Below are 18,162 nucleotides of genomic sequence, written 5' to 3' on the forward strand. Positions count from 1 at the left end.
GGGTGTGAGAGATCTGAACTGATGAACTTCTCCAACTCCACTCCTAGTTCATCGTGTTCTTCGTCCAGGGTAATGAAAATCTTATTTTACTGCCCTACATTGATTCTTATGATTTCCACAAAATCTTCAAAAGGTGTTTATTCTTCAACTTCCCACTCCTTAAACACCCGGATGCTTCTGTATCTTGATTTGTTTCTCTAAGCTATGTTTTTCTTCAAGATTCCTCAATTGTGTGGATTGTGAAATCTATACAACTCTGGAACCTAAGTCAAGAATGCTTAGTGAAATTCCTCAAGAATCCCATGGTCAAATTCCTCAAACTTGATTCTTTTTGAAAAATTCTGAGAACGCATATGACCTCTCCAAATTCTTCGCACCTATACTCTGTTCACAGGTACAAAATGTCCGCTGCTGAATCACTAGGTTCTCATCAACTTAACTCATTTGCCGCGTTCCTCGAAGATAAGTTGCACACTTCCTCAAAAACATCCATTGTTCAAAATCCTCAAGTGAAGAAAATGGCTGATGAGAAAAGACCTTAGAAGGGAGGAAAGAGACCAGAGTCCAACACTGCTTTTGAAATCCCTGGGAATATCTATGAAGAATATTGTACACCAAATGGAGCTACTCATGAGAAAGAAACAAAGAATCAGTGCAAAGTGCGCATCCATAGAATTGAGAGGAGATGGGCCAAGGAATGGAGGAAATATCATTATGTTACTCCAAAGTACATGAAGAAACTCTCTATCAACCCTCCATGTCCAAGACCTCCGTTGGCCCCTGGCCAAACGGCTGATCCCTCAAGCATTAGGTGTGGTGAGGAATTTCCCAAAGAATGGGCCAAGCATCAAGCCAAATTGGCTAAAGTAGCAAAAGAAGCAGTGAAGAAATTCAATGAAGATTCTGCTGCTGCTGAGGCCTCTGCTAGCAAGCCTAAGAAGGCTTTGCCAAAGAAATCAGCTGTGAAGCCAAGTTCCTCAACAGTAATGCCCTCACGGCCAAGTTCTTCAAAGTCACAGCCCTCACGGCAAATTCCTCGGGCAACTTCTTAAACGGTTGTGCCAACTCCCTTTGTTGCCACGAAATCCTCAACTACTGTTGCAAAGTCCTCAACACTTGTGCATCTTGTCACATGCCAAAGGACTGCATGCTTTTCAATTGCTTCGGGAGCATCTGCAAGTTCCTCAGCTCCACCATAATCCTCAACTGGTCCAACCTTGCTGAAAGTCAAAGCTAGTGTTGGACGAGGATCGAGGCCAAGTCCTCATAAGAATCAAGTGGCTTTCCAAATTCCGTCTAATGAAGATGAAGCTGACAATGAAGAACTCGTAGAAATCATCAGGGACAGGCAAGAAAAGGCCGCTAGAGCCAAAGGCAGTTATGTGCCTCTCATGTTGGATCTGAAGAAGATCCTCGACTTCATTGACCTCTGGCACAAAGATCTCAACACACCACTGCCTGACTTGAACCTCACTTATGGTCAAAGTCACATGTTGACGGCCTTCATAAGTGAAGAAAAATGGAAATATGAGAAGGCCAGACAAGTCAAGAAGGCTCAGTACAATAAGGAGTGATTTCTGAAGAAAAATGTCTGAATATGTCTCCTGAAGAACTTGTTAATATGCAAAAGGATATCAAAGGCCTCAGTGATGAATTTGACACATATCATGCAGACTGGCTCGATGCCAAGGTCAAATTCGTCAATCTCTCCAAGAACCTCAAGCTCAGTGTTGCGGCTCCATCGCAATAAGAAATTCCTCAAGCTGAAGCATTTGCTCAGCCCATTGAAGAAAATGCAAGCACAACTGATGAAAATCAGGCTACTGAAGAAACTAAAAGTACCAGGGCTGCTGAAGAATTTCTAGCTCCTAAAGAAATTGCCAGGGCAACCACCAATGTTGCGCCTAAAGAAACTGAGCATGCCATGGCGACTGCATCAGTTGTGCCTGAAGACACTGAACCAACATCATCTGCTCCTCCTGCAAAGTCATCAAAGATGAAGAATATCAACCTTCCTTCTGCATTAGAAGTGAAGAAAACCAAAGCTGCGAAGAAGGCAGATGTGAAGAAAAGGAAAGCATCAACTACTGAAGAGTCTTCAGCTCCAAAGAAAGTGAAGACTTTGACAAGTTCCTTCACTAACCCAATTGATGTTGTTCCAATCTCTGTTGTGCCACCAAAGGAAATTGTCCCATTTGGTGAAGAATATGTCATTCCAGATGACATAGATGAAGAAAATCCTTCGGTTGCTTCTTCAGAGCAGTTGGATGAAGAAATTGATGTGGAAGATGTTATTTCCACACCTCTGGTATCATCGGCCATGCCTCAGTTCATAGCTGAAGAGGCAGGAGTTGAAGAAATGGAAGAAGAAGATGTGGATATTGGTTCAACAACTCTCGTTCTAAATGATGACTACTGGGGAAGACTTCACCCCAATTCACCATTGACCACACCTCTGCATCCAATTCCTCGGTCCCCTGTGCAAACTAAAGAAATACAAACAGGATCTGAAGGACGTCAAACTTCTCTTCTTTCCATTCCTGAAGAAATTCTAGCTGCAACAGCTGAACAAACTGAAAATCAACACGCTGCTGAAGAACCCGAAGCTTCAATTCCTCAGGCAGCAGCTCCAGAGATTTTGAAGCAAGAGTCTGTGCAACCATCAACTGGTAATCTTCAGCCCAAGCAGCAAAATCCTCATGCTAAAAGGCCAAAGTTCAAGGATGATGGTTTCTTTGTTGAGCATCATTTCTTCATGGATTTCAATCCATATGACTTAGCAAGACTTTGACGCAAGCGGTTATGGACTGAAAGCTAGATGAACTTCTATTCATCACTCTTATTCAATAAGGACAAGGTATTTGAGCACCATCAAATTCCTCATGTTGGCATGGAGTCCATTCCTTGCTTCCAGCCGGTCTTGAATGTTCTTCACGAAGCTGGGCTCCTAAATTTCTGCGCTGACATCTGCTATTGGAATGAAGAACTAATTCTTCAATTATATGCCACTCTGCACCTCACTGGAAACGTGACTGATGTGAATTCATGGGTGCTTGAGTGGATGACTGAGAATACTCATTACAAAGCCCCGGCCTCTGAATTGCTTCACGTCGTACCAGTCAGTCCTTCTATTGAAGGTGCAAGGCTCATGGGTGCTTGACTGGATGACTGAGAATACTCATTACAAAGTCCTGATGAAGCTTTTGAAGGCTGGCCAAGCTCCTCGAACCACCTTCCTTGTGAAGGATTTGCTTTATGTGCCAAGGATAGTCTACCGCATTCTGACCAAAACCCTCAGTCCGATAAAATGTCACAACTCTGAAGAAGAAGAAGTTGTTAGCATCATGAAGTATCTGATGTTCAACATCATTCATGGGATTCCCATTAATTATCATGATTTCTTCATGAGGACTTTGGCGAATGTTTCTCTATCACCATTTGAATTGAACCCTTATGCACCATGGATTATGAAATTCATCAGAACCGGGTCTTCAATTCACTACAAGGCAGATTGTCAGAATCACCTCAGCTATTTGCCTCCCATTGTCCCCAAACGGACTATTTCCTCAGTTGATGAAAAAGGAAAAGTTGCTATTATTGATGAAGGCACTCATCCATTGGATGGTCAATTTCGCAAAGTTGCATCTTACTCCACCAATGATGACTCTGCAACTCAAGACTCTTCCGCAAAAGCTTCAAAACCAATTTCTCAAGCTACCACTCCATGTGTGATGACTGATTGTGAGCTTCTTCTAAGTCTTCATCAGAAGGTTGATCGCAATCACAAGTGGGTCAAGTGTTAATTTGGCTCAATTCTTCAGAACATGACTGTCACGCAAAACACTGTGAAGAAGAACCACTACTATGTGCATGAAATCTTTGATCGCACTTGGGCCATACTGTCTCACCTTTACAATGATGAAGACCTCAAGCAGATGGGATTTCAACAGGACTTTGACTGGTCTCAGCCTCCTTTGAAGAAATTCAAGAAGGTCAAAGTTCATCAGCTCGTTACAAGTTCATATTCTTCATCACGCGAGATGGATGAAGCTGAAGATTTGAACGACACTGCGGCAGGCCCTACCTCAACGGGCATCCCCAACAACGTTGGCGCTCCTCCATCGACATCATGATGTTATTCTTTAGGGGCATTAGTCCTCATTTTTTTGTCCCTTTTTGGTCATTCAATGACAAAGGGGGAGAAATTTGAGTTAGTCTTCAAGCGGGTCTAATATATGGGCTGTTTTTTTAAGTTACAACTCTCGGTCCTCTGTAGTGTTTATTGATCGAGTTGTAAAGTTAAGTCCGATGGTGGTCTGATACTTTTGAACTGCTTTCTGCATGCTTATTTCCTCAAGTACCTTAATGCATGCATGCTGAATTTTGTCAGACACCATTTTCCATCATGCATTTCAAATTCTTCATATTATATGTTAAATGTGTGTATGGATTAGAAGATATAGGGGGGATCTCCATGATATTACTCTACAATGTGCATTTGCAATCCAAAGCAAATTCCTCAAATATGCACATCTTCAGGGGGAGTTCTTCTATATTTGCAAGCAAATTCCTCAATATCAGTATTTACACTTCATATGTTTATCCCCGTTGAAAACTTAACCTATTTGTCATCAATCACCAAAAAGGGGGAGATTGTAAGTGCATCTAGTGCCCCTTAGTGATTTTGGTGTATTGAAGACTTATAGGTTAAGGGACTAATGTGTTTGTGAGTGTACACAGGTTCTATAAGTCTATGAGGAGTTTGATGTTTACGAAGAAAGTCGACCCCTAAACATGAATGTATTCAGTTGAAGACTTTGGTTTTCTTGAAGACGTTGAAAATGAGGAAATTGGTGTGACCTTGAAGACTTTGATATTGATGCGAGTATTATGAAGCATGAAGACTTTTGTTTTCGTAGTTTCATTTTCTCTTTCTTGAGTCATAGGAAACATTATACTGTTAAAGGGGGTCGAGGTAAAACTAAGGAAACACTCTCCACGTGATGCTCATCTCAAATCCTACACCTACCCAATCCTTCGAGTGAAGCCATTGGAAATCTCATACAGTTCAGCCAATTTCTTCAGTGATAGAGACAAAGATCTTTTGTTCGCTGAGGAATTTTCTATGACTGAGGAGTTAGGAATTCGCCGGTGCGGATTACCTACAAGTGAGGAACATGATAGCCCTAAGGAATTTGAGAGATCAAATTTCTGACCGTTGGTGTGTTAAGCGCCAGCTGTCCCAAAATATCTTATCCACCTAACAGTCATATCATTGAACGGCATTTATGGCTTATCATGTCGGGCTGCTCCCCGGCTATAAATAGTTGTCCCCTACAACCACTAGTTGGTTGGCTGCTCTGAGAGAAACTGAAACTTGTCATTAAGAGCATCCCATCCTCCGAGGACTTTGAGCGAAAATCATCGATGAGGAAACCCCAAACCCAAACACCTACAACCCAAAGTGATTGAGCATCACCGAAGAGATTGTTCCTGTGTGGAACTGACGCTTGTTACCTTTGAGGTCTGTGCATCCTCCAGACGGTTAGGCGTCATGGTCTAGAGCATCCAAGAAGAACTGTGGATCGCCGAGTGACCACGCCTGTGAAGGTTAGGAAGTCACCTGAAGACTTACCACAAGTGATTGGGCGAGGTCTGCATGACCTTAGCTCAAGGAGAATATGGTGAGGAATGTGTGTCCTTAGGTTTAAATACCTAGCCGCTCCAACCAGACGTACAACTGTCATACCAGTTGGAACTGGTCTACCAAATCATTGTCTTCACCGAGCTACTGGTTCTATTTCCTCAACCCTTTCATTTCCTCATTCATATGTTGATGAAATTTATCGTTATTGTTTGAAGACTTTGACTGAAGACTTTATCAATTTCCTCAATCCTATTTCTTCAGTCATCTTATCTTCAGCCTGCTTATCATGTTTACACGCTACCTGTGCTCTGTGTATGTTTCATTTCATCATGTTGACTATGCTACTGCTTTGTTATGCATGCACCTGATTACTTATTCCGCTGCTTGTAGTTTGTTGCTTAGGAAATTCCTCATTTAGAATTTCCTCAGTGACGAATTCATAAAAATCGCCTATTCACCCCCCCCCCCCTCTAGTCAATATAATACACTTTCAATTTCAAATGTTGTGTTTGTCTCTGGCCTTTTTCCTCCTTTCTAAGGTCTCTTCCCATCTGCCATTTTCCTCACTTGAGGATTTTGAACTTTTGACGATTCTGAGGAAGTATGCAAATTTTCTTCAAGGAACGCTGCAAATGAGTTGAGAACCTAATGATTCATTAGCAGACATTTTTGTACCTGTGGACAGAGTATAGATGCGAAGAATTTGGAGAGGTCATATGCATTCTCAGAATTTTTTTAAAAAGTATCAAGTTTGAGGAATTTGACCATATATGTCTTGAGGAATTTCACTAAACGTTCTTGACTCAGGTTCCAGAGTTGTACAGATTAGAAAATCCACACAATTGAGGAATCTTGAAGAAAATCATAGCTTAGAGAAACAAATCAAGAGAAAGTATCAAGTTTAAATAAGGCCGGAAACAACATATAACAAGTCCGGTAAGTCCTCATATGCAAATTTCGAAATTGGTCACGATCTGAATAAACTTTATGTTCAAGTTGTTAAACAGCAAGTTAAGATGCACCAAGATGATCTACTCGAAATTCTAGTCAAGTTACATATAAAGTTCCTTTAATTTGGAGCTACGGCCTACAAGATATGAGCAAAACAAGTTAAACATGGCATTGATGAAAAATGCATTCAAATATCAAGCAACACACTCCAAACATGGATGCAACAAGGTAACATGAAACTACATGCAAAACTAAGCAAGTTTCATATAGAGCACACTCAAAACGGAGCAACGGTTCAACACATACACAAGAAATAAGTTTAAAGGACAAGCTATCCAAAACAGCAACTAGGCAATTTGCAAGTATCAAAACAACATGCTACAGCACCTCAACATGAAAACAAATGACATGGGCATGATTTAAAGGTAAAGCATTACAAAACATGAACACTGAGCTATCTCCAGAAATCACTAGAACATTCTCAAAAGTACATGGCAAGATTGCAAATAATAACAGTTTCACAGACTTAGCAGAATTTCACTAGACATGGCAGAAATAACATCACGTTGCAATGTTTAGAGCTATCAAACAACATGTTACAGCAAGCTATCATGGCAAAAGAAGGCACGCCATGCTAATACTAAAAGCACTTAACAAAACTCCCTTACTGAGCTAAATCCAAAGATCAACAGAAAAGATGGTAGGATCCATGCAAACATGGCAAGTGATATGGCAGATGCAGACTTGGTGAAAATAACAGTACATGGCAGGAACAACGATAAGTAGGCATGTTGGTGAGCTTGTAACACTCACAATAAAGCATTTGATGGCATGTGAAGTAAACTAACAGTAAGATGGCATAATTATGAAGCTAAGAATGGCAAGAGCAAGTTCATAGGGTGCATGGATCACTAGCAAAACACATGGCAAAACTGAACTTAATGTTAACAGGCTGACAGCAACATTATTTAGCAAGTTTGGAGCATGATAACTACAAGATACACAGGTTGATAGTGAATCCCATGTATAGCAAAACATCCTTAGTGAACATCTCCAGATTATGCATGGAATGACTTGTAGAAGCAGGTTTACATAGCATCATGATATAACAGATTCAGCCTAGCCAAACAGTAACAGCAAGTACCCCACTTCACAAGCTTGTTGCACTCACCATAAAGCACACCAAAATACATGGATTCCACCACTGTAACGATGACATGAATATGCTCCTAAAACATGTAGACATCATGCTCAAAAGATGCACACAAAAAACGCAACAAAAAAGACAAAATAGCAAGTTATAACAGTCTCAGCAGGTTAACATCATATAGCATTTTTGCAACGATTATTAGGGCATCAAGATGAACTCAAACAAGCATTCCATAATGGAATGAAATGAAGCGCACCTCATAATGAACATTTCCATGTATCGTACATGCAAAACAGAGCAGTATGCAACAAGTTATGGCATGTCAAAGAGGGCACAAGAATGCAACAATTTCGGGACTTAGCAGAAATTCACCTTGCGGAAAAAGTCAACGGGACGGCGGGATCCGGGACAGAGCGGGCTGTTTGGATCGGGGATGGGTGGATCTCATCCACCCCAACTCCGGCGATGGCGGGGCGGTTTCGGCGAGGAGCTCCGGCGAGGAGGAGGATGGAGGAGGCGCGGGAGGTGGCCGGGGAGGTCGGGGACGACCGGATCCGGTCCGGCCCGATCGGATCCGCGGCGAGGCGGCACGGCAGCCGGTGACGACGGGCGGCGGAGGGGCGGCGCAAGGCGCAGCTCCGGCGGAGGAGCGCGAGAGCCGAGGCGGCGGCGCGGGGTGGAGCGATGCGGCAGCGGCGGACGTGGGAGGCGGGCGCGGTGGCGGAGGATACAGGCGGCGGCGGGGACGGCGCGGTCGGTGGCGGCGACCGGAGACGACGGCGGTGGAGGAGGCTCCCGGCCAGTGGCTCACCGGCGGCGAGGCTGACGGGCGGCGCAGGCGGCTCGGGGAGCCGGGCGGTGCAGGCGGCGGCGGCCGGGCCCGGCGGGCCGCGGATGGACTCGCGGGGCCCACGCGGTGGACGGGAGCGGCGGGGCGACATGGCACTCTTCGGTTGGGTCCGGTGGCGCGGAGGGAAGGAGGCTAGGGTTTGGACTGTGATTTTTCGGGCGAGAGGACTAATTTATAGGTAGAGGGAGCTAGGAGTGTCCAAATCGGGAGCGGTTTTCGCCCACACGATCCCGATCCAACGACCGAGAGCATGGAGGGGGTTTGGATGGGCTCATGGTCTGTGGTGAAGAAGGTCTGGGCTGCAAAGAGAGAGGGGTTTCGGGCTACGCAGTTAACCGTTAGGGCGTGAAACGAACTCCAAATGGAACGAAAATTGACAGGCGGTCTACCTACTCTAAAACAACACCGCACGCCAAGTTTCATCCCATTCCGAGAACATTTAAATTCCACTCACAAAATGAGGTCTGAGAGGGGCAACGGGTGCGTGTGAGAGTGTCGGATCGCGAAACGGACAACGGGGAAAAAGACCGGATGCAAGTTTTGAAAACATGAGGATGCAATGCACATGATGACATGTCAGGATGCAACACGCAAGCGAATGACATGGCAACGACAGTGAATAACTGGAAGACACCTGGTGCATCGATCCGGGGCGTTACAATGAACTCCCCCACTGTTGAAGCAAGACCCTTGATTTTTGAGAAAAAAACATCTGGGAAGTCATGGATCTGAATCCACATGTCAATCTTATTGAGCTCTATAGTCGACGGTTTTGTAAATCTGTCATACTTCTCCTGAACCACTGCTTTGCCCTTGAAGCTCCAAGTCCCATCCTCCATGACGCGCTCCCAATCGCCTAGGCACTCAAATTGCAGCGTGTATAGGTTCTCTTCAAGTGGCCTGATTTTCACTCATTTTGCCAAGTCTGATGCCACCCTCATGTTCCTGTAAAACCAGTATTGGCTATAAGCCTTCTCGGTATGAACCCTAGCAATGGCCATCCATCTAGTCGCCTTGACTGGCAGCTCATCGTCCTCTATTATCACATCCTGGAGATCGTCTTCCTTCAAACCCAGCTCATCCATCATCGCTTCCAGATCCATCATGCCGCTGCCCGAACCCGACGCAGCACCTTCCATCTTTCCTTGCCCGAGGTTTTTGTTTCCGCGGGCAGTATGATCCCTAGCTAGACCTGTCCCCGCCGGCACCGAGACCCCTAGGGCCCCTAGCGTCGGCGTGGAGGGAAGGAGAGGGGGGGCGAAGGTCTCTACGGTGGCGCGCGAGATCGCCGCAGCCGAGAGGAGCCAAAACCCTAGTGAGAGGGGAAGACGACCGAACACGTTACTTGAGGGGCGAACCAAACACGTCGATAAATTTTGGGTCATGCGCACCCTCACTAGGCCCAATCACCAGCCCAACGTGTCTAATCTAGTATAAAAGTGTTCTGGCCTCCTTTCTCACTCGAGCGTCGCCCTGGCGTGGTGGCTAGCGTGCACCGCTTTAGTACTGCTGGTTGTGGGTTCGATTACTCGCTGGCTCGTAATTTTTCATTTCGTTTATTTATTTCTCCAATTCCATGGAAACTTTCAAACGTGTCCTTGAAAACTTGCGAACAAAAAAATCTCTCACAGGACTTTTTTCTCGCAAAATAATGGGCATTTATGTGATTGCGTATAAAGCAAGGGGGCTTTATGAAAAAACATGCCACGTGTTATATGTGATTTAGAACTTTTTGCAACGGCTAGCCTCAAACTTGGTACTGACATGTAAAAATTATCAATCTTGATACCAATTCGCCACCACCGCCCCAAATATGGTACTATCGTGTAATTTTCTTCGAGGAACAAGACGCGTGTGGAGTTTTTTTATTTTTGTTTCTTAGCAGGGGGACCAACTCTTCATCTTGAGCGTACGTTGGCACGCGATCAAACGCTCCGCAGGCGACCGGCCCCAAATTTGGGTCGGCGTACTGGCGCCTATCATTGCCCTTTTCTAAAACCATGACAAATCACCCAGCCATCTCAGACAAAACGTCCATGTATGTGTTGATATGTTCGGCACCAACACTCGCATTGTGCTGACAGATAAGATGGAGAACGGGCTCTTGCTAACAGTACAACTCACTACTCCTGATGGTGTCTTCGTCTCTCAGTCCGGGGCGGTGTTCTCGATGGCTTCCTACCTCCTCTGTCTAGCCTGCTGGACGCCTTCACCGTCCCAGTTTCAGCTCTACTCCGAGAAGCTTGACGCGGTCGAGGAGACCATCGCCTACGATGGTCAGTGCTGCCGGGGCGACATGCTCAATGTGAAAACCACGCGCGGCCAATGGAATTGTGTGGTGGCTGACGGGCTCGCCAGCTCCTGATGGTGTCTTCGTCTCTCAGTCCGGCGCGGCGTTCTCGATGGCTTCCTACCTCCTCTGTCTAGCCTGCTGGACGCCTTCACCGTCCCAGTTTCAGTGCTACTCCGAGAAGCTTGACGCGGTCGAGGAGGCCATCGCCTACGATGGTCAGAGCTGCTGAGGCGACATGCTCAACGTGAAAACCACGTGCGGCCAATGGAATTGTGTGGTGGCGGACGGGCTCGCCAGCTCCTGATGGTGTCTTCGTCTCTCAGTCCGGCGCGGCGTTCTCGATGGCTTCGTACCTCATCTATCTAGCCTGATGGATGCCTTCACCGTCCCAGTTTCAGCGCTACTCCGAGAAGCTTGACGCGGTCGAGGAGGCCATCGCCTATGATGGTCAGCGCTGCCTAGGCGACATGCTCAATGTGAAAACCACACGCGGCTAATGGAATTGTGCGGTGGCGGATGGGCTCGCCAGCTCCTGATGGTGTCTTCATCTCTCAGTCCGGCGCGGCATTCTCGATGGCTTCCTACCTCCTCTGTCCAGCCTGCTGGACGCCTTCACCGTCACAGTTTCAGCGCTACTCCGAGAAGCTTGACGCGGTCGAGGAGGCCATTGCCTATGATGGTCAGCGCTGCCGAGGCGACATGCTCAACGTGAAAACCACGTGCGGCCAATGGAATTGTGTGGTGGCGGACGGGCTCGTCGCGCGTGCCGCGCGATGGTCATAACCGCCCCGTCCTTCGAGAGGTCACCACAAGGTCCACACCACTCCGGCTTTGCGAGGCTGGCGCTCTTCCGGGCAAGGTCGCGTTTCGCATCATTGATGCGTCCTGGGGCCTGGGGGCTCGGTGTCGCCAGTGCTGGGTTGGTGCACCACGGTGTCCATCTCCTCGAGCGCGTCGATCTTCACGGCTACGGCGGTGCTACGCCGTAACACACACTCCAGGGGGGCCTCTGGATGTGTCACATACTCACATGAGCGATCGGGAGCGGATAAAGCCGCGGGCATACCCGTGTCAGTCCCGGATCATCGAACGAGATCATGAAACAGCAAGGTGACGGGGCAGCGTCGGGTAGGAGGAAGAAGAGGCTTCGTGGCTCCAAACCTTGGTCGGGATGATAATGGCCAGGAGGGGCAAAATTTCGTGTTTTAACCCTTTTTGGTAAGAAATTCAGGATCTGACCCCTGTTTCAATTTATTTCGGGATCTGACCCTTTTGCCTATCGCCAAGGGGGCTGGCGGTAGGTATGCACGTCCTACCGCCATCCTCTCTGGTGGTAGGACCTTTCACAGCAACTGACGGCCGTCTGAGCTGGCTGTCATGGAAAAGGGCCTACCGCCAGGGGATCCGGCGGTAGGGTACTGAAGCCTACCGCCAGACCCTCTGGCGGTAGGGTCCTGTGTGGTGGATAAGGTGGGGAGGGGCTGGATATTTCCTTCCCCTCCTCAACCACTCATTCAGACCACACCTCTCCACCAAGCTCAACTCTCCCCCCTCTTTCTTTGAAGCACAAGAGCCTCCCAAATCTCTCTCATTTGTTTGAGATTTCTCTGGTGGATTCTTACCATTTTCATCACTCAAGGTGGCTCTCTCATTTACCCTCATTTTGATTGGTTGATATATTTGTTTACTTTGCATTTTCTCATTTGATTGCAAACCCTAGCTCATAATTTTGGTGTGCTCAAATCAATTACTATGATCCATTTAGGTTTATGTTTGTGATTTCCTTATGTATGATGTGCTTAGAATTGCTTGTAGAATAGTTTGTGTACCTAGATCTAGTGCTAGTCTTAATGTACATAATTGGGGTTAGGTTAGGCTTAAGAAAGCAATTAAAGCTAAGTTACTTTAATAGCAACTTTTCGAATTGTAGGATGGCACCGTTCGTTTTCTTTGAAACTTCTGCTGAGGCGGCGGCGAACCGTGAACGCGAATTGATTAAGGAAAAGATGAATTTGTGGATCAAAGCCATTGATGTGTTGAATGCGGAGTGTAGGGCCTTTTCATATAATTATTTCAATAAAGACTGTTCCGAAAATTTTATAACAAAGAAGGAGAGGCAGATGAAGAAGCTCAAGACGGCGGAAAAAAATTGTAGGCGTGATCTTGCAATGCAAATTACATTGTGTGTGACAACGGGAGAATATGCTGAGATAGACATGGGCAATCATGGTCGGGTCATTGATTGGTTAGTTCGCCAACCATTCTCGTTGGATGAGAACCGGGCTTCTCGTTGGGCATGGGTCAAAGAAAGAAATGATGTTATTTGTTGCAACCCGGGACCGTACGCCGCATAGAATTGCATGAGGCTATGTAATCTTTGTCATTTGGACTATAATGACATGTGCCCTATGCTTGGTCGTCATTTGAACTACTATGACTTGTACCCTTAACATTTGAACTCATTAAGAACTTGGTTATGTATGTCATATCAAGTAACCAAGTGTTGTACTCTACTGAATTTATTTTATGTTTTGGTTTATGTCATCTTAAACCCGTATATTCATGTAGGATGTACAGTCAATCCATGACTATGAACATAGCGTGTGAGAAGATCATGGCGGAGCGACACCGTTGCTTGAAGAAGAAATGTGAAGCATGGTTGAAGAGTTGTGATGAGGAAAATGCGGCCATGAAGGATTTCAGCAAGTATCACTTTATCGAGGAACCTTCTAATGCTAAGGAGAAAAAAGCTTTCCGAAAGTTTGTGAAGGAGAAAGAGAGGATGCTTGATGAGCTGCAAGACCGGGAATATTCTTGCAGACACGCTTTGGCAGTTGAGACTGCGTTCATTGCAAGCAAAGAAGAATTCCATGAGATGGACTTGAGGAAACCCGGGCAGGTCATAGGATGGGCAATCAAACAGGGCGTGTCAGAGAATCCTGCTCGCCGTGCTGCATGGGCTTGGTTCCATGAAACAAATGTGTGTTAGGTCATTGGGCAGGATCCACAGACTTTCAACTGAAGTGTAATCAAGCGCGTGACGATCAAATTGAATGCCTGATAAGTATGATAAATATGTTAGTTGTTTAGAAAATGTGCCGTTGAGCATGAGTTATTAGTTTCAACCGATGTCATCTGAACCGGGTCATGTTTTAATAAGTTTGAACATGTGTTATTCGTGAATGTAATGAACTATGTTGAGTTGAGTTATGTATGTGCTTGCGAAATGATCATTCTAATATTTGATAGAATTGGGTATATTATGCTAACATTCGACAAATGGGGCAAAACAGAGGGGAAAAGAGGGAAGGAGGGACCAAACCCTACCGCCACAAGGCCTGGCGGTAGGATGTTGTACCCTACCGCCAGACAACGTGGCGGTAGGGGGGTGTATATCTTCTATGATAAGAAACGTCGGCGCCCTGGCGGTAGGGTCAACCCTACCACCATTGGCTGTGGCGGTAGGTCAACCCTACCGCCAGGGCGCTGGCATTTCCCGTCATAGAAGATATACACCACCCTACCGCTACGTTGTCTGGCGGTATGGTACAGCATCCTACTGCCAGGCCCTGTGGCGGTAGGATCAACCCTACCGCCAGGGCGCTGGCCTTTCCCGTCACAGAAGATATACACCCCCCCTATCGCCACGTGGTCTGGCGGTAGGGTACAGCACCCTACCGCCAGGGCCTCTGGCGGTAGGGTTGTGAACTCTAAAAACAGAACACTCTGTTCTGTTCTATCCCTCTTCTCTTCCCAGCACAACAGTTTTTCAATGAGAATCATGACAAATCACATAATATGATGACAAACTGAATTCATTCACGACACCTTGCAAACATTTTCACACCAAATTCAATACAAATGGCAAATTCATTCATGACAAGTTCACAACACATGGCTTCTTGCCTTAGTACTACATAGTTCATGATAAATTTGGCATGGCTTCATCCGGTTACATGACGAGTCCACCGAAGCGAAGGCTTTACTGAGTCATACGGGGCCATTTCCCCTTCTTGTCACGTGCCTCATCCTCCTCTTGTGCCTTGTGAGCTTTTGCAAGCTTTCTTGCCCTCTCCTCCTGACGAGCAAGCTTCGCTTGGTGTGCCCTCTCCTCCTCGTGTTGCTTCCGCTCCATCCTCTCTTTCTGACGACGCTCTTCCTCCAAGCCTCTTTGAAACCTTTCTTTGAACAGCTGCTGGCGCCTAAGACAATCTTCTAATTGGTCCTTTTGGATATCTTTTGGCACTTCATGATCTATCCAGCTGAAGTACTTGCATAGAGGAGGCGGTGACTGCATATAAAACGGATGTTAGTGTTGACACACATTTTAGAATAACATGTTACTTCTCTAGCATACCGGTGGAAGGTCATAGGCGTTAGTTGGAAGCGCACGATCGTAAGCATAATTGGGGCAAACAAAATATCTCCTTCCTTGGGTCCATGACTTCTTTCGGTCGGTGGACTCCTTCACCTTGCAAACATCTCCACACCAACATGGCGGAATCTTCACATCTTTGTCCTTCACCTTGTCCAAAGATGCGTCCTTCCACTTGTGTGGCATGTCTTCTTGGTGAGCACATGGTGGCCTCATCATGCAACCGAATGAAGCCATGCCTACAACGAATAAAGATGTTATGTCTAAATATGAACACATTGACATGTAAAGGGGCAAATATATCAACACATGCATGAACATATTAAAAGTAGTACCATTCATATTATTTCAACCATCCAAATTGAGCAACACGTCGATAGGCCTTCCCCTATCAACCCGACGTGTCCTAGAACCACCGGATCCACGGCCACGGCCCCCTCCAAGGCTAGTCCTTCCTCCACGGCCACGGCCACCTCCAAGGCTAGTCCTTCCTCCACGACCACGGCCCCCTCCAAGGCTAGCCCTTCCTCCACGGCCACGGCCCCCTCCAAGGCTAGTCCTCCGTTCATGTGTTTGACTAGTGCCCATGTTGGTTCTTGGTTTCTTGCATGTCCTAACGTTGTGTCATGTGTCGTTGCATTCTCCACAATTGTTGTTCTCCGGTGGCTCCATGAAATGACCACTACCAAATTGCTTCATTCCTGTGTATCTAGCTAGATCATCCATGTCACTCCGGAATCTCTTCTTTCTTCTTCTTCCCCTCATAGGCACCATGAGTGCAGGATCTGGCACAATGTCTGGCCCAACATACTCAGGCCACTGTGAGGCATCAAGGAAAGGATTGAACCTAGGCGCCCATGTCAACCTTGTTTGTTCCAATGTAAACTCGTGCAACCGCACTAATACGTCTATTTTGCATCATACTTTTATATTGATATTTATTGCATTTTGGGCTATTATTCCACATTATGTCATAATACTTATGCCTATTCTCTCTTATTTTACAAGGTTTACATAAGGAGGGAGAATGCCGGCAGTTGGAATTCTGGGCTGGAAAAGGAGCAAATATTAGAGACCTATTCTGCACAACTCCAAAAGTCCTGAAACTCCACGAAAGTTATTTTTGGAAATAATAAAAAATACTGAGCGGAAGAAATACGTCAGGGGCGCCTCCACCTGTCCACGGGGGTGGGGGCGCGCCCTACCCCCCTGGGCGTGCCCCCTGCCTTGTGGGCCCCCTGTTGGCCCTACGGTGCCCATCTTCTGCTATATGAAGTCTTTCGTCCGAAGAAAAATCAGAAGCAACCTTTCGGGACGAGACTCCGCTGCCACGAGGCGGAACCTTGGCGGAACCAATCTAGGGCTCCGGCAGAGCTGTTCTGCCAGGGACACTTCCCTCCGGGAGGGGGAAATCATCGCCATCGTCATCACCAACGCTCCTCTCATCGGGAGAGGGCAATCTCCATCAACATCTTCACCAGCACCATATCCTCTCAAAGCCTAGTTCATCTCTTGTATCCAATTCTTGTCTCCAAGTCCAGGATTGCTACCTGTAGGTTGCTAGTAGTGTTGATTACTCCTTGTAGTTTATGCTAGTTGGTTTATTTGGTGGAAGATCATATGTTCAGATCCTTTAGGCATATTAATACTCCTCTGATTATGAACACGAATATGCTTTGTGAGTAGTTACGTTTGTTCCTGAGGACATGGGAGAAGTCTTGCTATTAGTAGTCATGTGAATTCGATATTTTGATGAGATGTATGTTGTCTATCCTCTAGTGGTGTTATGTGAACGTCGACTACATGACACTTCACCATTATTTGGGCCTAGAGGAAGGCATTGGGAAGTAATAAGTAGATTGTGGGTTGCTAGAGTGACAGAAGCTTAAACCCTAGTTTATGCGTTACTTCGTAAGGGGCTGGTTTGGATCCATATGTTTCATGCTATGGTTAGGTTTACCTTAATACTTTTGTTGTACTTGCGGATGCTTGCAATGGAGGTTAATCATAAGTGGGATGCTTGTTCAAGTAAGAACAGCACCCAAGCACCGGTCCACCCACATATCAAATTATCAAAGTACCGAACGTGAATCATATGAACGTGATGAAAACTAGCTTGACGATAATTCCCATGTGTCCTCGGGAGCGCTTTTCTCTATATAAGAGTTTGTCCAGGCTTGTCCTTTGCTACAAAAAGGATTGGGCCACCTTGCTGCACTTTATTTACTTTTGTTACTTGTTTCTCGTTACAATTTATCCTATCACAAAACTATCTGTTACCTATAATTTCAGTGCTTGCAGAGAATACCTTGCTGAAAACCGCTTATCATTTCCTTCTGCACCTCGTTGGGTTCGACACTCTTACTTATCGAAAGGACTACGATAGATCCCCTATAGTTGTGGGTCATCAAGACTCTTTTCTGGCGCCGTTGCCGGGGAGTGAAGCGCCTTTGGTAGGTGGAATTTGGTAAGGAAAAATTTATATAGTGTGCTGAAATTTATTGTCACTTGTTACTATGGAAAGTAATCCTCTGAGGGGCTTGTTCGGGGTATCTTCACCCCGACCAGTAGAGCAAAGATTTGCTCCTCAACCTACTAAACCTACTGAAAATGAAAATGTCTACTTTGAGATTCCTTCGGGTATGATAGAAAAACTTCTAGCTAATCCTTTTGCAGGAGATGGAACAAAGCATCTTGATGAGCACCTAATATATGTGGATGAAGTTTGTGGATTATTTAAGCTTGCAGGTGTGCCTGGAGATGTTATTAAGAAGAAGGTCTTCCCTTTATCTTTGAAGGGAGATGCATTGACATGGTATAGGCTATGTGATGATACGGGGTCATGGAACTACAAACGATTGAAATTGGAATTTCATCAGAAGTTTTATCCTATGCA

This window comes from Triticum urartu, chromosome 1, assembly GCF_003073215.2.
Source record: "Triticum urartu cultivar G1812 chromosome 1, Tu2.1, whole genome shotgun sequence".
Taxonomy (NCBI): domain Eukaryota; kingdom Viridiplantae; phylum Streptophyta; class Magnoliopsida; order Poales; family Poaceae; genus Triticum; species Triticum urartu.